We start from the raw sequence: 22327 nt of genomic DNA, 5'->3' as shown, positions 1-22327 counted from the left end.
AATTGTGATTAATTGGCAGTTTTCTGAAGACTAAAAGCCATAATTTACCATTTAATATGGGATCTGATGAGTTATGACATTTCACAGTTTTGATGATTTGACAAACATGACAAGGACCAAGTCCTTGATCAGGTCCCCTGAAGACTGTACATCACATGATAACTATAAAGCTGTGTGCACTGTTCGGTCGTAAGCGGTACCACAAAGAAGACTTACACGTATGCATGCTAAAAGCTAAAGACTAGTGTAACGTCTCTATTGAGGTTAAATGCATCTCACATGATCCTCACATGCTCTTATTCGAGTTCCTATTTAAACAACATGTGGCATTATCTAACCTATCACTTGAAAACCTTAATATCCAGATCTTTACAAGTGCAGCCACCACAGTTTTCTTGGTGCTTTCAAGAACAAAGCTAAGACAATTTCAAGGACCAGATCTCAACAACGGAAGATGTTTTGAGTCCTAGAGTTGTCTAATCTTTATCTTTATGATCTCTACATTATAAACCTAGACTTCTTCAAGAAGGGTTTTGTAGGTATTTTGTTTTTATCAAGCTTTTTGTTGTAAACACTTGACTAGAGTTAGTCATAGTGGTATTAATTAAGGTTCGGCGAGAGTTAGTTGAATCTGTTTGTTGCTTGACTAGAGTTAGTCAAGAAGTTGCTTGCAATAGAGTTATTGTAAGGGGGGAGAGTACTGGTCTAATTCCTAGGTTGCAAAAGCTTGTAATCTGAAACATTGCTCAATTTAGTGAAGTTGGAAATCCTACTGAGGTAGGTCGTGGTTTTTAATCCCTTGATCAAGGAGTTTTTCACGTAAATATATTGCCTTAGCTCTGTGTCTTTCTCTGTGAAAACAGTTCAGTGACCAGGTCCGTTAGACTATTTTGGTGGATTCATCGGTTCTATCAATTGGTATAATAGCAGATGCTTTCTAAAAGGGTAACACCTAGAAATGATCTCTCATTATGTCTGATCCACCAAGTCTTAAGAAAGGAGAATATATCAATAGGCCACCAAGAATCAATGGACAACATTATGAATGGTGGAAGGAAAGAATGCCGGATTTCATCATGGGACATGACTCGGAGCTGTGGGACATCATCTATGATGGCTCTGACTCTCTTATGGATATTTGTGTGACTAGTGTTGCAACAGATCCAAAGATAAAGGACTAAGAAAATGATCTTTGACAGGGAGGTAGTTCAAAAAGATATCAAAGCCAAAACATTCTTATTAGTAGTCTGGGATGAGAAGAATACAATTTTATTGCCCACTGCAAAACTGCAAAAGACATCTGGAAGGCTCTCCAAAATACTTATGAAAGAATGAGTAGAGCAAAGCAGTACAGGATTGAGATGCTTACTACCGAATATGAGTTCTTCAAAATGAAGGATCGTGAGTCAATTTTTGATATGTATGCTAGATTCTCCTCAATCATTGATGAGCTTCGTTCTCTGGGTAAAGGATATGAGGAAGAGTCTCTTGACTGCAAACTACTGTGGGCACTGCCAATATCATGGGAAAAGAAAGTGTGTTCCATCGTTGATTCTGAAGATTTGGCAAATCTAACTCTTGATGAGCTTATATACGATCTCAAGACCTATGAGCTAAAAAAGAAAGATGAAGAAAACAAGAAGCGAAGAAGGAAGAAGAGGAAAGTTATGAAGGATGAGGACGAAAATAACCCAGTAAATGAGGAGTCTGAATTAACTCTCATTACTGAAGAACTGTCGAAGATAGGATGCTGCAGCAGAAATGCTCAAGAAGGAAAGGAAAATAACCATGTCCCGATTGACAAGCTCAATTCAAAAACTATTGCTGACATCATGGTAGAAGAAGCTCTGGCGGCATGGGAAGATACCTCAGATGAATTTGAAGATGAAAATGATGCTAGGGAGGCATCCTCGATGGATACTGACAATGAAGCTTCGCGACATGACTCCATCTTTGCTCTTGTGGAAAAATCTGAAGATGAGGATGAAAACGAGGTAAATCTTCTTGATGTTCAAAGAAATCTAAAAAACTACTCTCAAAAGAATCTAATATCTCTTGCAAATGTATTGATTGATGCATATCATAGCTTTGTAAATGAGAAAAACTCTCTATGAGGAAGTTGATGTTATAGAACAAGCAAGAGATGATATGGTTGTCACTATAGTGGATCTAAAGGAACAAGTTGAGGAATTATCTAGAGGTAATGCAAATAAAAAAAATGGGGCAGTAAGACTCATCTTGAGATTGAAATCAAACTTAAAAAGGCCAGGATGAGTCTCACTGATAAAGTAGAAAAGAATAGACTAATTCAAAAGGAGCTGAAATAAGTCAAAACTGAACTTGAGAATTCACTTCTTTGGACCTTACCCTTGGATAAAACTACTGCTACACGCAATGGTGATGATAGAAAACAGAGTTTTGGTCTTTGAAAAGGTCAAGAATTCCTGCAATATGCAGAGTGAATGTTCCTCTGTGACTCAAAACTGGCGGTGCACTCATTATGATCATCTTTGCTCATTATGAGGACTTGAGTAAAGCAAAAACTCAGTTTGTACATAGAATCAGAGAGAAAGTTGAGAACAGACCGAGAAAACAGGGACCTGGTCCTCGTAAGAAGAAGAGTGTATTACCAGCATGGGCGAACAAATATCTAGTTCACCCATTCCATCATTACTTGGGACCCAAGTTAGTTTGGGTTCCTAAGTCCAACAAGTGCTCATGTTTAAAGGCTGGAGTGAGAGAGGGGCAGTCAACAGTGGTTGGTACATGGTGACTGCTCTGAGCAAATGATTGAAGAAATGGATAATCTTCTCTCACTCAAAGCCTTATGAAGTGAGAGAGTGTCAAGTATTATCATGAAGAGATAATGTACTCTTTGTGTGAGCAAAAATTGGTAAGACACTCTCCCATTGAATTGAATGTGCGTACCAAGTTAAAGTTTTGAACTACAAGTGTCTTTGAGTTGTGTCAGCCACAGGGAGTTCAATATGATAAACCTCATATTTTCAACAAATGGATATTTGATCTCTCTCAATGATGTAAATGTGAAGGATACTGGCTCTGAAGGTATATCACTAGAATTGAGATGTGCAATTTATCTTTTGGTAAATCAACTTATGATGAATAACCTAGTCCTTATGATAACAATAACAAATAACAACGGATTGTGTGCTAAAGATAAGATAAGTCTCACATGTTTTTCTTCCCTTAGAACACCTCAAAATTGTGTCTAGGAAAAGAAAGACATGACTCCTAAAATATGTCAAAATGTTGCTGATGGAAGGTGGTATTTTCATCATGATAGAGGAGGACAAAGTGAAAAGTTGAAATGATGACTCAAGCTGAGGATAGCAAATGAAGAAAGTATAGGAAAGTGTCCATAAGATGTAAAAGAACCTGTTTATTTCAGCATTTGCAGCTAAGCTCCACCTAAGTCTGAAGATGTTACTTCTGATGCACCTTGGGCATTAAAAGTTCCTCTTAAAGTTGACATGGGAGGAGAAAAGAGAAGGGTATCTAGCTCATGGACAGTAATTATGAAGAAGGAATGGCAAATGAGGAAAATTTTCTCCTGGGTTTGCCATTAGTAGTTATCGAAAGGTAATTTGATCAGTCAAGTCAAGTGCAATCAAGGATTTGCTCAAGGGGTCAGGATGGAGGATGTTAAGATCACTAAGGTGTCAAGTGAATCTTTGTTGCATGCAAATAGCCAGAAACCATTAACCCTGTACTAAGTGCTGATTTGGATGGTAAATTTCAAGCAAGTTCAAAAGGGCTCCCTTTGATAATAGATAAGAGGGGACAACAGTATCTTAAAAGAAGGAAGGACCTGGTCCCTACTCTTCCTCGAGAGATAATATTAGCCTGTTGGATATCTTTGAAGTCATTTGAACTGGATTCCTTATGAATTTGAAGAGTACTCATGGAATGAGATATTTTGAGGGAATATGGATGACCCTTTACATACAAATAAGTAAATGACATGAGTTGAATATGCAATCAGGGATGTCTCCAAACCTTGAAATGGTATGTGATCTACAGAATTTGAGCAAAAGAGAGGCAACAGTCTTGATGATGTGGAATATCACTTTCTGAGGACAATGTGAAGAGAATGACATTCTACATAAGGGTCTGCACTATATACCAGTTTGCACGCTTCTTTATCAAGGCTTTGAGTTAGGTGCATATCGAAAGAAATCAGTTGGAGTTGGTTTTGTTCAAGATCATCTAATGGTTCCTCAGTGACTGGCTATGATAAGAGAAAAGGTACAATGCGTGAAGTATTTTTTGGAGATATCTAACTCATTCTTATACCATCACATGGCAATCTCAGGACAACCTAACAATGAAGACATAGCCCTCATCAGAATTTTTTCCTAAGTTGTTGTCAAAAGTTAAGGGACCAGGTCCCTATGACTCAGGTTAGTAGTCTTTTCAAGCACTTACATACTTTTTAATTTTGCCTGAGTGCCATGTCATTAGTTGTTCTCGCCTCTTCTAAAGTGAGCCAAATTGTTTCATCTTCTCAGAACGGACCCGTTTGAAATGATTTTTTTTCTCAATCGATAAGAACCTATTTTCTCTTCTTCTCTTTAAGCGAAAGAGTCACTCTCTCTCTCTCTCTCTCACTTCTCACTAATTCAAACCTTCAAACCCTCTTCCTGTTCTGCTTCATCTCTCCTCTCCTAGCACAGAATCAACCATGTCTAACCTAAAATCTTCATCTTCTACCTCCAATAAAGCTAACCCTACACTCTCCTCTATCAAACCGTCTATTTTGTCGGACCCAAAGTCAAGCCCTTCTCCCACAACATCTCAAAACTCGTCTGACCAAAAACCAATCTTTTTTTCCCCAATAACAGATGTTCCTAGTCCCTCTACTACTAATCAGTGCTTAACTCATGAGAAAAATGTCTCCTCCTCCATAACCCCAAAACCTTTAGAAAAGCCTGACTCACAAAGGAGTATGACAACCTCACAATACCTTGATATCTCTGAGGAAATCGTTGAGAAGGATGACAGAATGGAGGTGACAAACAAAGGTATCACTGAAGACCACTCAATAGTGGAAAAGGACCTACTCAAAAAGGAAGCAAGGGTTTCAAAGGAAACATCTCCAAGCTCAGGTAACTCAGATACTCTGGATAGTGAGAAAGTTGTGGAGAAATGTTTTAATAGAGAACCTCTAAATGCTGGGTGTGAGGAGAATTTGAGTGCTCCTGTTAATGAAGAGACACTGGATGTTGTAGTTCTTTGAGTGTGAAAAAAGATAGAGGGTTCTGTAGTTGTTGAAAACATAGAGAAATTAAGAGAAGAAAATGTTGAAAATGTGGGAATCAGTGATGACTTTGGATAGGAATTGCCAATGGAAAGTGATACTGTGAGTGTTGGTTTGGAAAATGTTGGTGAGAACCTTGATGACACTGTTAGAAAGGTTGTGAATGATGTTGCTGATGGAGTATCTGAGCAAATTTCTGTTGGAAAAGAGTTTGAGAAGGAAATTGTGGAAACTGAAAGGGAACAGGGAAATCCCGACGGAACAAAGGTAATGAATAAAGGGCCTGGTCCCGAAGAAGATTGTTGGGATCTTGTACCTCTATCCACCATTGCTATTCCTTGGGAAGGCTCTTCAGAAAAGGAACCTGGTTTCCCAAAACCATCTGAAAGGGAAAATCTTGAAAGAGAAGAGATAAACTCTGATGAGGATATAGCATTGGGGACTTTCTTTAAGCGTAAAACTGGAAGTGCTAAGTCAAAAGGAAATAAAAGAAAAGGATCACCTACCACCAGACAAAGGGCCATAACACAACTCAACTCTACTCTTCAAGGTATCAAAAAGAAAAGTATCGGAAAGAAAAGAAAGTTGGAAAAGACGACCGACTTAAGACGTTTGAGAGATGAAGAGAAAGTTGTGGAGTGTACGATAAAGAAGAAGAAGAAGAAGAAGAAGAAGAAGAAGAAGAAGAAGAAGAAGAAGAAGAAGAAGAAGCTCCTCTAGAAAGAAAATATTCAAAAGGAAAAAGAAAATCTGTGATTGATAAAAGAAAAAATGTGGGCGAGGTAGAAACTGAGAAAGTTGCTGAAAAAATAAGTAAGGTGAAGGAGGTGACACCTTGTCCTAAGAAAAAAAAGAGCTCTGCCAGTGGGGAAGCAGGCTCCTCTAAGAAAAGAATAATAATCTTGACTGAAGGACCTGATTCCTATAAAAAGGGAAAATCTAGAAGGGATGAAGAAAATTTAAGACAAGAGAATCTGAGTAGTCAAAAAGTATTACTTTGCAGAATATTTGATCCGGAGGCGATTGGGCACCAAAGATTCAATGATTTAATGGATATCTTGAGAGCTCAAAGTTGAGATCATCTTCTTGAAGGGCCTACATTAGCCTATGAGAAGGAAGTAGCAGATTTCTTTGTGAATCTGCAGTATATTAATGATCATACCTTGGTATGCAAGGTTCGAAAGTTGACTTTACATTGGATGAAGCTCAGTTGGGCGAAATTCTGAATGTCCCAACTGAGGGAATTAAAAAACTGGGAAATTACAAGGACATCAAGGCCTCAGACGACTTTAAGAGTATCATAGTCTGAATAGGAGATCGGGTGACCACTGAAACTCTATACAAGAAACAGATGAAGCCACAATAACAGCTTCTATTCGAGCTAGTCAACAAAGTGGTATTTCCTAGGACTGAAAAGAGATGCATTGCATCTAAGAAGGACCCGTTCTTAATGGAGATACTATGTTGACACCTAATTTTCAACTAGTAATGCGCGTATTTTAATTTTCAAAATTTTCGAGCTAAGACAGAATAAGGATATGCTTTCAAAATTTTAAAATTTCAAAAGACCGGAGAAAATTGCAAAAATTGACATTTAATTATTTAAGTTATAAAATTGACGATTATAAGAAGATTACGAGCTATTTACCTTCATAAATATAATTCAAAAAGAAAATACGTATCTTGCTTCGTCTAACCCGGAAGATTGCTAATTAAAACGACGTACGAATTACGGCTCATTTTGGTCACATTTTTCACATTTTTAAGTATTACCCGCAACTATGTCAATATTGGGCTCATATTAAAGCTCGTATTTTAAAATGGCATATTACAAATTTTGTTTTCATAAAAGTAATTTTACGGAGAGGTTTTATACGAATACGTCTTTTTGCAAAATTGAGCATTTATTTGAAAAGTGAGTACAAGGGTTTAGAAAATTGTTTTAAAAAGACCAGGGGGTCATTTTGAATGTTTCAACAACATTTTGGGGGGGGGGGGGGGGTTATAAAAAGGGGTGGGGTGGGGGGGGGGGTTAAGAGTTATTAAAAAATAACTCTTACACCCCCCATTTCTTCATTTCACAACCCCGACTCTCTGTTTTCTTCTCAGGCGATATTAGAGGCGACTTTGGGTTTCCTTCGATTGCAGCCAATTCATGGTGATTCAGGGCTAATTCTCGCCGGATTTTTGAGGCCTTTTGCCCTCTATCTTGTTTTCTCACCCTTCCCAGGTTTATCTTCGTATCTATCGCATTGTATGGACTCGAATTTAGTGGTTTAGTTGGGATATTGCTCGGATCTTTGAGTACGTGGTTGCCATGGGCGGGGCCTTGATTCCTTGGACAACTTGTGCACCACGTACTAAAAACAGAGGATCTAGGGTAATTTCCCAAAAATTCTGTACAATTTGAGTACCATTTTAGGGGTTTCTATCCTATTTGTACAATTTAGACGTTGGAATGCACTGATTTTTGTCCTATTGATGACTAGGTGTACTATCCTTGTATTTTGCAGATTTGTTGGATTTTTATTTGGATTTTAGGATATAAATTTGTTATATTGTGTGATATGTGCTATTATCTGATATGTAGTAGTACAATTAGTATGAATTTGTTGAAGAATTTTCTTGTCTTTACTGAAAATTTTAATATTTTTGAATTAGGGTTTCAAATTAGGGGGGAAATTCTGTTGTGGATTTGTTTCCTTTCCATTTTTGTCCCTAAAACCTATTTCTACTCCTATAAATAGAAGGAAAATTGCCATTCTAGGGATCCTTTTTTTTTTTGCTGAAAAATTCTAAGTGTTGAAAATCACATAAATCCTTTATTACTTATATACTACCATATCCACAAATATTCAATAGATACCACCTATATACTACAAAAACACTGCTAATATATCACTACTATACTATATAAGAACATTACAAATACATTCTCTACTTACACTATTCTGGAGATACTGATATTATACAAAAACTCAAAGAAAAGGGCTGTTTTCCAGAAGTTTAAGTGTTGGTGTAGAAGTTGATCCAATCTCTCTTCATTTGATCTTTTGGTTGCCCCAAAAAAGGTATTAACTTGTTCCTACTCATCTTTAATTTATCTTATGAGCTATTCAATGTAGTTTTCTAGTTATATGGTGTTTTACTTGTTCTTTTGACATGATTAAACCTATGATGTACCCTATATGTTTAAACTAATGTTGTTTATGTTATTGTAGTAGTGTTTGGTCATTGTCTTTGTAAAATAATGAATCTGTAATGTTTAAAAATGAGTAAAATAAGGCTTAAGGGTTGGTTTAAAGCATTTTCTATAGAATTTAGGATAAAAAAGGGATTTTAAAAGAAGTGTGGCTGAGAACTTGGAGTTTATCTACTGTTCTATTGAAATTTTAGACTGTTTTGACACAATAAGTAGAATAATAAGGTTAAAGAGTTTGTTAAGGGTAGTCCTTTGATATTAAGGTAAAGAGTAAGTTTAAAATGGGTAGTTTGAGGTCTGATTGCTGTTTTGGTTCCCACTTAGTATATTTCTCTGTGTTTGAAGTATTTTGGTGTCTGTCTTGTGTAATTGATTATATCTCTTATGCTCCTCTCTATCATCTTAAACATCATTGTCCTGTCTTTCACTCTCTTTAAAATGCTAAGTTCTGGCCAAACTCATTCCTACCTAGTCACTACTATTGCTATGTTCTTTAAAGGCTCTGAAATCTTGCAAATCTCTCATGGTGTCAATAGTTTTTGACTGCCTGATGGCTTATTAGTCTTGATTGCTCATTATAGGTTATTCTTTTGTCCCTTTACCCCTTTATTAACTTATTGGACTTGTATCTATACATGTGCTTATCTGTAACTTTTGAGAACTATAATAAGAAAACTTGCCATGATTTTGACCACACCATGCCCAGTACTTTGATTTGTTCTATGTGTCATAGCCATATCCATGCCTTGAATTGCCTTGTTCTCCCTTCTTGTGTTAACTTGCAATGTGCTATGACTCTATACTTAATATGTGTTGAGTGCTTGATGTCAAAAATTGACAACTTACCTGCTGTTTTATTGAGTGAACTGGTTCAGTCTCAAATTTTGAATTTTCTGTAAAGATCTAAGACCTTGAGTGTCACTTGCATATGCTGAGATTATTTGATTTTTGTAGAGTGGTTTAAACAAATATGGAGGGTATGCCCTTTGTTGTTTTTGCTCTCTATATTCACTAGTGTATAACATGGTATATTTAGTATATTGGGGGCTTTGTACTTAAAAATTTCATAAATTAGTGAGTATATTAGCTGTATACTGTGTATATCATAGTATAGCACTTAGAAAATTAGAAGGGGTAAGCTAGGGAGGAGTATACTGTTGGTATATCATGTATATTGAATCCTCAACACTTAGAGATTTTGAAGGGAGTCGAGTAGTATATTGGTTGTATATCTCGTATATGGCAGCCTTGACACTTAGAAAATTTTGGAATAAAAATGGAGTTGGGCCTGTCACCTGTATTGCCTTACCAGCTTTGCAATCTTGATTAATTTGAGGTTCATTTTCATAACTGGGCCATTTCTATTGGTTATCCTTGTTGGGCCAGGCCCAATATGAGCTCTAATTCAATTTTTGGCCTTGTAATAATTAGTTTAATTTCTGTTGTACTTAGTTTAATTCATGAATGTTTACTAATGTTGTTGTATACCCTTTGTATCTTGTCCACCCCCAAACCCGTTGGTGGGTCCCCACAGGACCCACTAACACATCTAGATCGAATCAACCCAAATTTGGAGCAAAAAATGGAGCATACTTTTCGGACCCGAGGATTTCCCCAAATGCATGACATATTCTTGTTGGGCTTGGTCGGCCCAATATCCCTATCTCTTTATTTATGCATTTAAATTCTATACTTGTGTATTTATTTATAAATTGGACTTGTGTATTTATTTATAAATTGGAACCTTTAAGGTTATCCCACATTTAAAGTCGCATAAACTTGATTTCAAAACTGTAACAAGACCGATTTTGGAAACTTCAAATATTATTTGTGACTTGAAATGGACTGATTTAGTATAATTTGGACTAAAATGATCAATCTCATAAATTATGGGGCTAATTTGAATATTTTTGAAACCTGTGGACTGATATGAACCTATGGACTATGTGGACTGATTTAAAGACTTTATGGGCTGTTTTGACCAATTTAATAATAAAAATATAAAATATGGTTGAAATATGGATAATAATAGTATGGCAAAAATGATTTTATAAAACTTAAATTAAAAAATTTTTTTAAAAAACTTTGGTAGACTTACGTAGTGTTCTACTTAGGTTAACACCTTCGGGTTTTAACGTAGGTGTTCTAGTCCGAAACCCAAAACGCCCAATTTTGGGCAAAACTCTACTATTTCTATTTTCTGAAAGTTAAGTATTTTGTATAAATGACACACCTTGATTTGCGAAAATATAAACAAAAGCAGTTTTTTTTTTTTTTTTTTTTTTTAAATAAAAATAAAAAATGACTTATATCTACAAAGCATACTATTAGAACCCGTAGGCCAACCGTATTTTACGGATCCTTAATACCGGCTGCCTAACACCTTCCCCGGGGGATCACCAGAACCCTTACCCATACTTTGGTTATATTAGGTTTCTTTTAAAATTTAGCCTTTTTAAATGAACTCTTTTCGAATTAGTTTTCCTAATTTCCTAAAAATTTGGTGGCGACTCTAAACAATATCCATTTAGAGCACCATCATGTAAAGGTATATTTTTCCTTTTTCCTGGTACGACTGACAATCGTACTTTCCCGGGACACTTTCCTTTTTAATTGAGGCAAGTGCAAATACGAATTGGAAAAAATATCGACCCGCTACAATACTGTGATGAGCTGAGCTCAGTTTGGGATGAGAGTGATATGAAAGTTCGATATCTGATGTTTGTCCCGGAATCGTGGATTGAGTGAGTGCATGGACTCCGTGGGTCCCCTGGGGCGGTGTTGATGAAAATCCTCCGTGGGCATAGATCCAGAGTATCGTCTGTCTGTTGGGAAATGATTTGGCACGAGTAGCACTTAGACTTCGCGAGTCACCTTTGGTTGTGCTACCGAGACGTCGATACTTCCGTCCGGAGTGCATGTGTACACAACATTGCGTGACATTGCATTGCATTTGCATTCATACATTATTACATTGCATTATGGCTTATATTGTGATGATCTGGTGATTTACTGTGTTATTTGGATTCAGATTGGATATATTGAGACTGGGCACACTTGGGTTTAGATGCTTCTACCTAGGCGATGACGTGTACTTGGTTCTGATTATGTTTGACTTATACTTGTTGTTTTATCTGCCTATCATGCTTCATTGTTTGAATTATGTGAGCTATACTTAGGCGGCCTATGATACCTACTAGTACTGTGGTTTTGTACTGACTTGCACTTCTTTGCATTCTTTTGTGAGTGCAGAGTTCCAAGTTGGATTTTCTTCTGTCTCCCGTGGTTGATAGTCGCTATCCGGAATGCTTTGAGTCTATAGGGTGAGCACGAGGTGTCCGTTGCCTTAAAGCCTCCTCTTTATTTATTTCTTGCTTCCCATTCTGAGACATATACATATTTGATGTATTATTATAATTCTGGACTTGTATATTTCGGATCTAGATGCTCTTGTATGACTTAGACCAGACCCTGGGTGTATTTCCTTATTTTCACACTTTATCTATATTATTATTGTAAGACTTACATTATTTATTCTCTTTCGCTTAATTGATTTATTTATTCACGCCCTTATTATCGTTGGGTTGAGGGTTCGCTTATCGAGGTGGGAAAGGTAAGTGCCCACACGGCTTAGTCCAATTGGGTCGTGACAATTTTACAAGTTGCTTACATATACAACAAAATATACATAATATACAAATATAAAAAATGGAAAAGAGAAAAGTTAGGCTAGTGGGCCTACCTAAGCCCACCAGTTAAGCATTTTCACCCATTGTTGGGCCTTCTAAATATCGGACTTGATGAAGGAATAGGAATGTTGGGCTTCTGGTCCAACAGTGTTCCACGATGGAATTGCCCAAACGGCCCACGCAGTGTTTCCATTCAAGACAAAGGAGGGGGAAAAGAAAAATGCGGTTAGAGAGCACCTAGCCTTGATAACTTGTCTAGTATAAACTAAAAGACATACGCATAATAGCTGCATATACACATACATATCAATATACTTAGATTCATATACGTATGTAAACAGTTAACGTACACAGAGAAGAGACAGGCCCAAATTTATTAGTAAGGAAAAAGAAACTTAAAATAGACAGGCCCAATTGAAGAAGCAGAGCAGTAATAGAGGGACAGACCCAACATGACAGTCAAAGGCAAATTAGAGCTCAATTAAACTGTAGTGTCCATTTTTCAAGATTCTTAGCGTGATATACAACGGATATACTGTGCATACAAGCTAGTATACATTGAAATGTATAAGGAGTGGGTATATTACATATATCTCTGTATATCTCACTTTCATATCTGTTGACACCCAATTTTTGCCCTCCAAAAATTCAAATTAACTAGTTGAGCTTCTTGAATCGCAAACAGAGTAAAAGAATTATTCAGAAAATCAAAAATACTTCCTAAGACAGCTGTGGGTGATATTTTTGTCATTTACCTAGCAAAAATATCCTAATATATATTATGTATATTTTACATATAATTTCAAGTATTAATTACGTCTATTTTATCAATTAGAAAATCAATTTACGCCAAAAGAATGTGTTTAATTAAGTACGTATTTTAATTGCCAAACTTTAAGTCATATTTTACTTTGTTAGAGTCAAGAAGCTTAATTAATTAATTGAAATGATTATTTAATCTCAAAGTTTTATACCAATTGGTAGGCAGCAAAGATGATGAGGAGAAGCGGACGAATAGAGAAAGGTATAAGATTGCGAGAAAGGAAGCGAAGTTGCCTGTTTCGGCGGCAAAAACTGCAGCTTTTGAACGCCTATATGCAAAACTAGAGGATAAAGTCAGGGATAAGAAGTTGTTCGGGCTAGCCAAGGCAAAGGAGAGAAAGGCACGAGACCTGGATCAAATAAAGTGCGTCAAGGACTAGGATGGCAAAGTATTGGTGGAGGAAGCTCTCATTAGACGGAGATAGTAGTCATACTACTATAAACTCTTGAGCGAGAAAGGTGACAGAGACATTGTGTTGGGAGATTTGGAGTACTCTGAGAGGCGTCGCAATTTGGGTATTGTAGGAGTATAAAGGTGGAGGAGGTTAAGGGTGCTATTCGTAGCATGCGCAGGGGAAGAGCTACCAGGCCTGACGAGATCCATGTGGAGTTTTGGAAGAGTGCGGGCAGGGTAGGTTTAGAGTGGTTGAGTGGATTGTTTAATGTTATTTTTAAGATGGCGAAGATGCCTGAGGAATGGAGGTGGAGTATGATGGTTCCTTTGTATAAGAACAAGGGTGATATTCAAAGTTGCAACAACTATAGAGGGATCAAGCTGTTAAGCCACACTATGAAAGTGTGGGAAAGAGTGGTGGAGATGAGGGTGAGAAGAGGCGTGTCCATTTCAGAGAACCAGTTCGGATTCATGCCGACTCGAATATAGAAGCCATCCATCTTGTGAGGAGACTAGTGGAGTAGTATAGGGAGAGGAAGAAGGACTTGCACATGGTTTTCATCGACCTAGAAAAGACTTACGACAACGTGCCAAGAGAGGTTTTATGGAGATGCTTGGAGGCTACAGGTGTGCCTGTAGCGTACATTAGGGCGATCCAGGACATGCATGAGGGAGCCAAGACCAGGCTAATGACTGTGAGAGGAGACTGGGAGCACTTTCCAGTGGAGATGGGGTTGCACCAGGGATTAGTTCTTAGCACATTTTTATTTGCCTTAGTGATGGATTGTTTGATGCGGCAAATTCAAGGTGAGGTTCCATGGTGTATGTTATTCGTGGATGACATAGTCTTGATTGATGAGACACGCAACGAAGTGAATGCTAAGCTGGAGGTTTGGAGACAAACTCTGGAATCTAAAGGGTTCAAGTTGAGTAGGACCAAGACAGAGTATATGGAGTGCAAGTTCAGTGACGTGACACATGAGCCTGGCGTGGAAGTGAGGCTTGGTACCCAGGCCATCCAAAAGAAAGGAAGTTTCAAATATCTTGGGTCTATTATACAAGAAAATGGGGATATTGATGATGATGTCTCACATCGTATTGGTGCAGGGTGGATGAAATGGAGGCTCGCTTCAGGAGTCTTTGTGTGATAAGAAGGTGCCACCAAAACTTAAAGGCAAGTTCTACAAAGTGGTTGAAAGACCGACTTTGTTGCACGGGGTAGAGTGTTGGGCAGTCAAGAGCTCTCACGTCCAAAAGATGAAAGTTGCAGAAATGAGAATGTTGTGATAGATGTGTGGGCACAGCAGGCGAGATAGAATTAGGAATGAAGATATCCGGGATAAGGTGGGAGTGGCATTAGTGGAGGACAAGATGCGGGAAGCGAGGCTAAGATGGTTTGGGCATGTGAGGAGGAGAGACACAGATGCCCCAGTGCGGAGGTGTGAGAGGTTAGCTATGGATAGTTTCAGAAGAGGTAGGGGTAGGCCGAAGAAGTATTGGGTAGAGGTGCTTAGACAAGACATGGCGCAGTTTCAGCTTACCGAGGACATGACCTTAGATACGAGGGTATGGAGGACTCCGATTAGGGTAGAAGGCTAGTAAGTAGTCGCAATTTTGATCTATAGTCTATTGTCCTTTGATTCTTCCTACTATATGTTATTTCTTGTACTTCGATTATTTTATTTATCTGTGATAGCTACTGCTTCTTTTTTTTCAGACTGCTCTATCATGACTTATTCTCTTTCTTTAGTTTCGTTTTCATTTTGCTTTGAACTGCTTATGCTTATCTAACATTTTCTCGTCATGTTTTCTCTTGAGCCGAGGGTCTTTCGGAAACAGCCTCCCTATCTTCTGAGATAGGGGTAAGGTCTGCATACACTTTACCCTCCCCAGACCCCACATTGTGGGATTTCACTGGGTATGTTGTTGTAAAGTTTTACACCAATTTAGGTTTAATTTCAATTACCTTTAAATTTGATCACAACTGAAATGTTTAATTGGTTTTCACATCAATTTTGGTTGCAATTGAAACAAAAAGGGCTATGATTTTAACTCAATCTTGGCCATATTTTGTAAACCCCAAATCAGTCCCATTCTTTTCATGGATAGCAACTTAACCAGCCCAACCTTAATTCCCTTCTCCATCCCAAAATCCCTTGACCTAGCCCACTCTTGTTCTTAACCCCCCACACCCCTTACTCCTTTGATATTCCCACAAAAATCAAGAAAAAGAAAAAGAAAAAATGAATTCAAAAACCCTAAGTCCCAAATCGTCCACGTCAATTCTCTAGCGATTTCCAGCTGTATTTGGCCATTTAAGGATAAGTTTCAGAAGCTCTTGCTTTCCCCAGACATTGTTTAACACATTTCGGGGAAAATATTTATTGATCTAGTTTTCTTTTGGATGATTTCCAGTTTTCAACGATAATGTGTCTCCCTTTTTTGATTTTCAATTAATTTTTGCTTGACTTCTCTTGTAAGATTCAGATTTCAAGGGTTTCTATACGAATTTGAGTTAGGATTTGGATTCCAAGGCTATTTTTTGAAAGTCCCACATCATTTGAAGTCCAAAAATTGGGACTTTTGGTTCTCCTATAAATAGGACCCTCTCTCTTTTATTTTAAACAAGTTCTGAGACCAAAAATTGGTTTTAACACCAATAGTGGGTTTTTCACAACCCCTAGAGTGAGAACACTTAGAAACCCGGCCAACCCGTTGAGTTTCGAGGAAGTTCTCGCTCATAGTTTAATTTTTGAAAGTCGTTTCCACTCGTCAAAATCGATTCGGGTGAAAGGTAGTTCGTCACCCTCATCGCTGCCTGACAAAAAGGTAATCCTCAAATCCCCTTCCTCGTTTTAGATTTTAGCCTCTGGTTCTGATTATGGTATGATTATTATGGTGGTGAGATGATTGGAGTTAGTTATCGATTAGTATGTTCTTGTCCATTTAACATGAATGTAGGTTGGTTACAATCCTATGATGACTAGCTCTATTTTAGTTTAAAGGAGGGACCTTGACACTACTGTTTGTTGAACTTAGCATGGCTTCCCTTAATTTTTTTTTATTTTAAAAAAAGACATATATATACATAATTATGAACCTTTTGTTTTAAGCATAAGTGTGTGCTCAGATGGTGTTAACTGTGTAGTATTAGCTTAAGGTGAATCAGCAAAACTTGAGTTAAATAAAGATTATTGTCTAGTTTAGTTTCTTAGTTTCATTTTCTGCTTAAGTTCAAGGAGGTTTAGATAGGTGATCGTTCATAACTTGAGATCAAAGTTGTCTTTATTTCTCTCTTAAAAGTTCTGCTTAAATAATGATTGTCTAGTGCCTTTAAGTTAAAAATAAGTTCTTTTGGAAGCTATCTATACTCCTGTTGCTGCCTTTGTTTCTTTCCTTGGAGTGTGTAGTTGTGATATACAATTTTTCTTCTATTTTTCCTGACTGAGATTGGCTGAGTTACATTGGCTTCAAGCTAGAAAATGTGCTTATTATGAGTACATTGGACAGAGTTGAATACTTCATGATGTTCATCTCTTCTTGGCTTTATTTCTTGTTCAGAACTCAGTTCAATACCTTTTCCCCCTATCCCTTAATAGTTGCTAGCATTCTGTGACACTTATAGGATCATTTTGAATCTGAGATTAAAGTCCTACAAGTATAAAAATAAGTAAGAGTTATGCCTTAGCTTCTAAACCAGTCAAGTAGTTCCTTTTCTTGCACAATTTCATGATTCCTTATCTCTACCTTGAGCATGTAAATGAACTCTATTAATTTTTTTCTCTCTGCCTAATTGTTTACATGTTAAAAAAGGGGAAAACAGAGACAAACTACACGATAAGTTTAAGTTAAAAAGAGCAGATCACTGTCTGGGGTGTGCTTGTATGCATGATTAGTTTAAGTCAAAATGAATAGGATGTTTGTGATGTATGCTTGTGCCCATGACCAGAAATGCAACTTGTATATTTTAGCATCATTATGTTGGCTTGAAAACTAGAATCTGATTGAGTTGAGTCAAGATAATTAGGTGTTGTTTTGTGCTTCAATAGTTTGAAATATCCCTACTAAGATGTACTTGAATGTTCTGCAGTCCCAACAGGCATATATATATATATATATGTGTGTGTGTGTGTGTGTGAGTGAGTGTGTGTGTGTGTGTGTGTGTGTGGTTCATTCAGTGAAATAAAACCTTATGTTTAATTCTGATCTCTTTTGTTTTGAGAAGCTATTGTCCTGGAGAAATGTTATGGATTTTTTTTTAGCAAACGATTCAGTGGTTTTCAATAGCTAATGTTGGTTCTACCTAGTTGAAGTTCTCTGCCTAAGAAGTTAAATAAATCTGGTTGTTATTTCATAGAACTGAGTGCTCTCTCTTAGTTTCCAAGAAGCTGCAGTTCAGCATAAGTCACTTGGCTGGTCGTTGATCCTCTTAGATCCTTGAAAAAAATGAATTTCACTAAGTTGTTTCGGTTGCAAACTAACTATCAATGCCCTCCCTGTTTGGCTAAAGTTCCATTTATTACCATTGGGAATCCCAAATTATATGTTGAAGTCCAGTTCAATACTGCCATACATGCTGATGTTTGTTTAAGTTAATTAAGTCTTTGTGAAAATGGGGAAGGGATTACAAACATTAGGCTATGATACTCTACCCTCATCTTTGAGGTGCCTGCTGTTCTTTTCTCCTTTTTTACCAATAAGACCTCTATGAGATGGTATGTGCAGATGGAGTATTATACTTGCCCTAGCCTATTTAGTGTTTTTATCTTCTTTTGAAATTAATAAGAAAATCCCTTCTCAGTTCTCTTCCTCATTAATCAGCTCAAGAAGGCAATAATAGTTTAGCATGCTTCTTTAAGGCCAGTTGCCTGCATCCTAGGTGTTAATCTCTCTTCCTGAGAATTATGTGTTGGTAAGATGTATCAATACATACACCAACTGGTCACCTTATCTATTTGTGACATACTTTTGGAAAGAAAATCTGCTCCCATATTTTGTAAAATGAATTGGTAAGGGCCTTTCTTATGACTATCCTAACCTCCCTTTTGTTGTCCTTTATGGAGAAAGCAGTAATGATCTAAGAGTGATTCATTAGTTTCTTAGCAGCTACATGGTTTTGAAAGAATTAATACACTATGTTTGAAATCTCCTAAAGATTGGCCACTGCCTGTTTATAAAAGGATCCTGAATTTTGTTAAGCCTCATGCATGACCAGAAATGTATTTTACTGAAGTTCCCCATCTTGAACCGCTTTTTTTTTTTGATGTGCTGGCTAAAAGTCCCAAGGCTTGCATTTGGGATTGGTTTAGCCTCCTTCGATAACCTGTCATGCCTAAGGTTCTAGAAACCTTTTGATCTTGTGTGGCATCAGAATATGGATGGTGGTAACCTTCTCTCCTGCCTAGACCTTTTAAGCTTGGTCCACTGTTTTGGGTATTTATGCCACTGATCTGATCTGAGTGCATATTATTCATGATGTTTTGTTAATACTGTGCTTTAGGAATGTCTCTTGCTACTACTTTGTTGAAACTATTTACTATTGGATACTCATCCTTCACCCCTTTCCTTTCTTTGTATGAATTGGGGGTCTAAAATATCAAATTCCCCGTTGAGGACTGCTGTCTTTGATCTCTAAGCTTAATGCCATTGTGATACTGCCTATAAGAGGAAGCCATTGCACATTTTGAGGTGAACCACTGATGCTTGCTTGCTGTATTTTGAGCTAAGTTTTGCTAAACTCTCTTAACCCAAAATTATTGTTCCTTTAAATCCTGTAGACTTGCTGCTATATGTTGAATGCTACTATCTGCTTGTTGCTGCATTTGATAAGTCAATCTCAACAGCCTTCACCTAAGAAAATTTCTATCTGTTATGTCCTTTCTTGTATATTGTGGTTGACTGATGCCTTCTCACACACTCATTTAGAAATGGCCACACCACATTGCCTCAGTTCTTTAAGTTAAAATGGTTAAGTTCTGCCTAATTGTTGCTGCATTTAATAAGGCTGGTAAGCAACTAATATTTCCATGATAAAGTCCAAGTATGGTTTCATCATTAAGGCTACTAATTGCTGCACCTTTGGCCAGCTTCTAGTCTATTGTTGCTAAACTTTTTACTTACTGTTGCTATGTTTTGGGACTGAACAATTTTTGTTTCTCGCAAACTGTCCTACGCAGCTGCTTTTACTTATGGGATTTCTGCCTATTTAATTAAACTGATGCTACACTTGACTTATTTTAAAAGTAAGCAGATGCTACACTTTAAATGTTCTACTGATTTGGATATGATACTACACTTGGTCCGATGAAAAGGTATTTAACTTGAGGCCATGCCTATTCCGGAAAGGTTATCCCTCGGTTTGGGCAAGGATGATCTCACATTGATATCATGAGGTAGGAACTGACATGCGCCTGGCAAGGAAACTAGAATGACCACTAGTTTGTAGCCGCGACATGATCCAGGCTCCTTTGCCATATTTAGAACCGTGAGTCTGAGCCTCCATAATCAAAGCTCTCAAAGTTTGATACGAGTCCGAGGGACATTATTATTTATGTTCCTAATCGTCACTCTACGGGGTGGCGTATCATTTTGACTAATTACTTTCCTTTTCATTGTGCGAGGTACCAATAAAACAAGCACGAAAAGCAAAGCTTAAGGACGAAGTAAAAGGATTGGATGCTTAGAGCTTCGGTTGAAGTCTGGAAGAGTACGGGATTTGGGCCCAACGCTGACAAAGCTAAACTTTCTTCCCTTCTTTATTTTTGTATAAAACATGCTTATTTTTATATGTTTACATTCACTGGGTACGAACATGATTTTTTGTTGTAAATATTTGTATAGATATTGAAGCCCTTATAAGTTGGAACCTAGGATTCCGGTAGACGATATTTCAAATTTTACCCGAATGATAAAAAAGTTGTATTCCATTTGATTAAAGTTGCTTGTACAAAAAGTTGATTATCTTTGAATATATCTTTAAAAGTACATTTCATAATTTGAGAAACTTAAGAAAAGAAAGTAAAAAGAAATATTTGGGCTAGACCCAACTTAATGAATCTAGATGAATGAGGTTTCCTTTAAAGCCCGAGTCTGGGAAAATAGTTCTGAGGACATGATTGACCAAAGAGATAAAATGTGGATAATGTACGAATTAATAAAAGACTATACATATATGTATGCGTCTTCTTATAAACAAACACATGGCATTAGTTTCAGACGGGGCATACCCGACACTACTATCCTCATAAGTAAAAGGACAAACTATTTTTATCCGGATATTTTAAATCTGAACTCAAAGTACCCTTAACTAAAGGGAATTTGTTTAACTCTGCCATGACAATATTTTTATCCGGGAAAGTAAACAAAACATAAGCAGTTCATACAAAATCACACATTGAAGCTTGAAGGTCAACTGTATACTACAGATCCTTAATATTAGGGTGCCTAACACCTTCCCAAGGGGATCACCAGAATCCTTACCTAGACCTCTAAATTACGAAGGATTTTTCACTGTATTTGAGTAAACCATTCACCACCGATTTTCCTAATTTCCTAAAAATTAGGTGGCGACTGTTTTTCAAAACAGTCGGAAAGAGCACCAACAAGTTCGAAGTAGCTTTCCGAGCTCTAATCCCGCCCGCGAAATGCGAACTGTTACAGATGGCGACTCTGCTGGGGACTCTTTAGGTTCTAACCATAAGGGTTTCAATATAATGTGATTATTTGTATAAACTACTTATGTGTTTGCTTTTCCGTATATACAAACTGTCATTACATGCATATCATAACTCCTCCACTCCTGATATTTATTTTACACTTTGTTTCAAAGGCGGCTCGTGGAGCACGCGGTTAATCTGTCCCTATAAAACCAAATATTCGTTTGGAATTATTGTGAGGCGGGGTTGGTTCGTGGTCGTCCAACGTACCCTAACGGTTCAACCCAGTAGTCCTCTCGGGTTCCAGGTCTTTTGTAAAAGCCCACTCTAGTGATAACTAGGATAGAGCAAACCAATCCCTACCGAACTAGAGCATTCATGCCTCGACGAGCCTTGGGTATCTCAGACTTATCTAAGGCTCATTAAGATGACTACCTTGCGTATTGATTACTTGTATTAGTTATGAGTGCTTATATTGCATTTGAGACCTGTTTGGATTATACGGAACTGAATATTCCTTCTTCTGTGGGTTTGATAAATGCTGATTGACTGCCTTGCTAAGTTTGAGTTAGGATTTGCCTTAGAATTAGTTTGAGAGCCGCATTATCTAAAAAGAAATTAATCAGGTGGTTAATAGAGTCAAAGACTTAAGGGAAGCTTGGAAAGACTTGGAGTTGCTTGCAACCCGATTCAGTATAGTCAACTTAAGTTGATGACTGATAATCCTAAATGAATCATAAGATTAAGGTGGCCCTTGGAGGGATTAAGAGTTGCTCGCAACCAGGTCCGGTACGGTGTCACCAATAGACAAGAAGGGGGGAGTGGGGGGGGGGGGGAGGGGGGTTTAAAAGATTCAGCTTGGAAAGTTCAGAGTTGTTTCAACCCAACCCAGTACCGCTTAGTCAATAAGAAAAGGAATTAGAATTTAGATGGCTAAAAAAGGGCATTAGTGAAAAGAAAACTTCAGGTAAAAAGAAGTGTGTACATGTTGCAAATACATGGGTCTTAATAAGAAGTGATCCTGTTAGATGTATACAAGATATATACACCTGATATACGTGTCAAGGTGTATATCAAGTGGTGTGTCATGTGTATATAGAAGCATGTCAAGCAATATATGAGTATATATCAAGTCAAAATAAGATATAAATCACCATAGTCAAAATGGCTTACGGTACAAACCTAAGTGTTCCAGCCCATCAGAATAAATATAAGAAGGCCCATTTCAGCCTTAAGCTAAAATAAGAGCTAAGTCCGGACCTGGGTCGGAATTGTCAAGGCATTTGT

General features: G+C 37.4%; 1 pseudogene; it reads left to right on the top strand.

Annotated features, from left to right (window-relative positions):
- The first annotated feature begins 5365 nt into the window (after positions 1 to 5365).
- LOC132047519 (uncharacterized) lies at positions 5366 to 14515 on the top strand (annotated as a pseudogene).
- Positions 14516 to 22327: the final 7812 nt, after the last annotated feature.

This window comes from Lycium ferocissimum, chromosome 2 (assembly GCF_029784015.1).
Source record: "Lycium ferocissimum isolate CSIRO_LF1 chromosome 2, AGI_CSIRO_Lferr_CH_V1, whole genome shotgun sequence".
Classification (NCBI taxonomy): domain Eukaryota; kingdom Viridiplantae; phylum Streptophyta; class Magnoliopsida; order Solanales; family Solanaceae; genus Lycium; species Lycium ferocissimum.
Note: the sequence above shows the minus strand (reverse complement) of the source record. Positions and strands in the feature narration are given on the sequence as shown.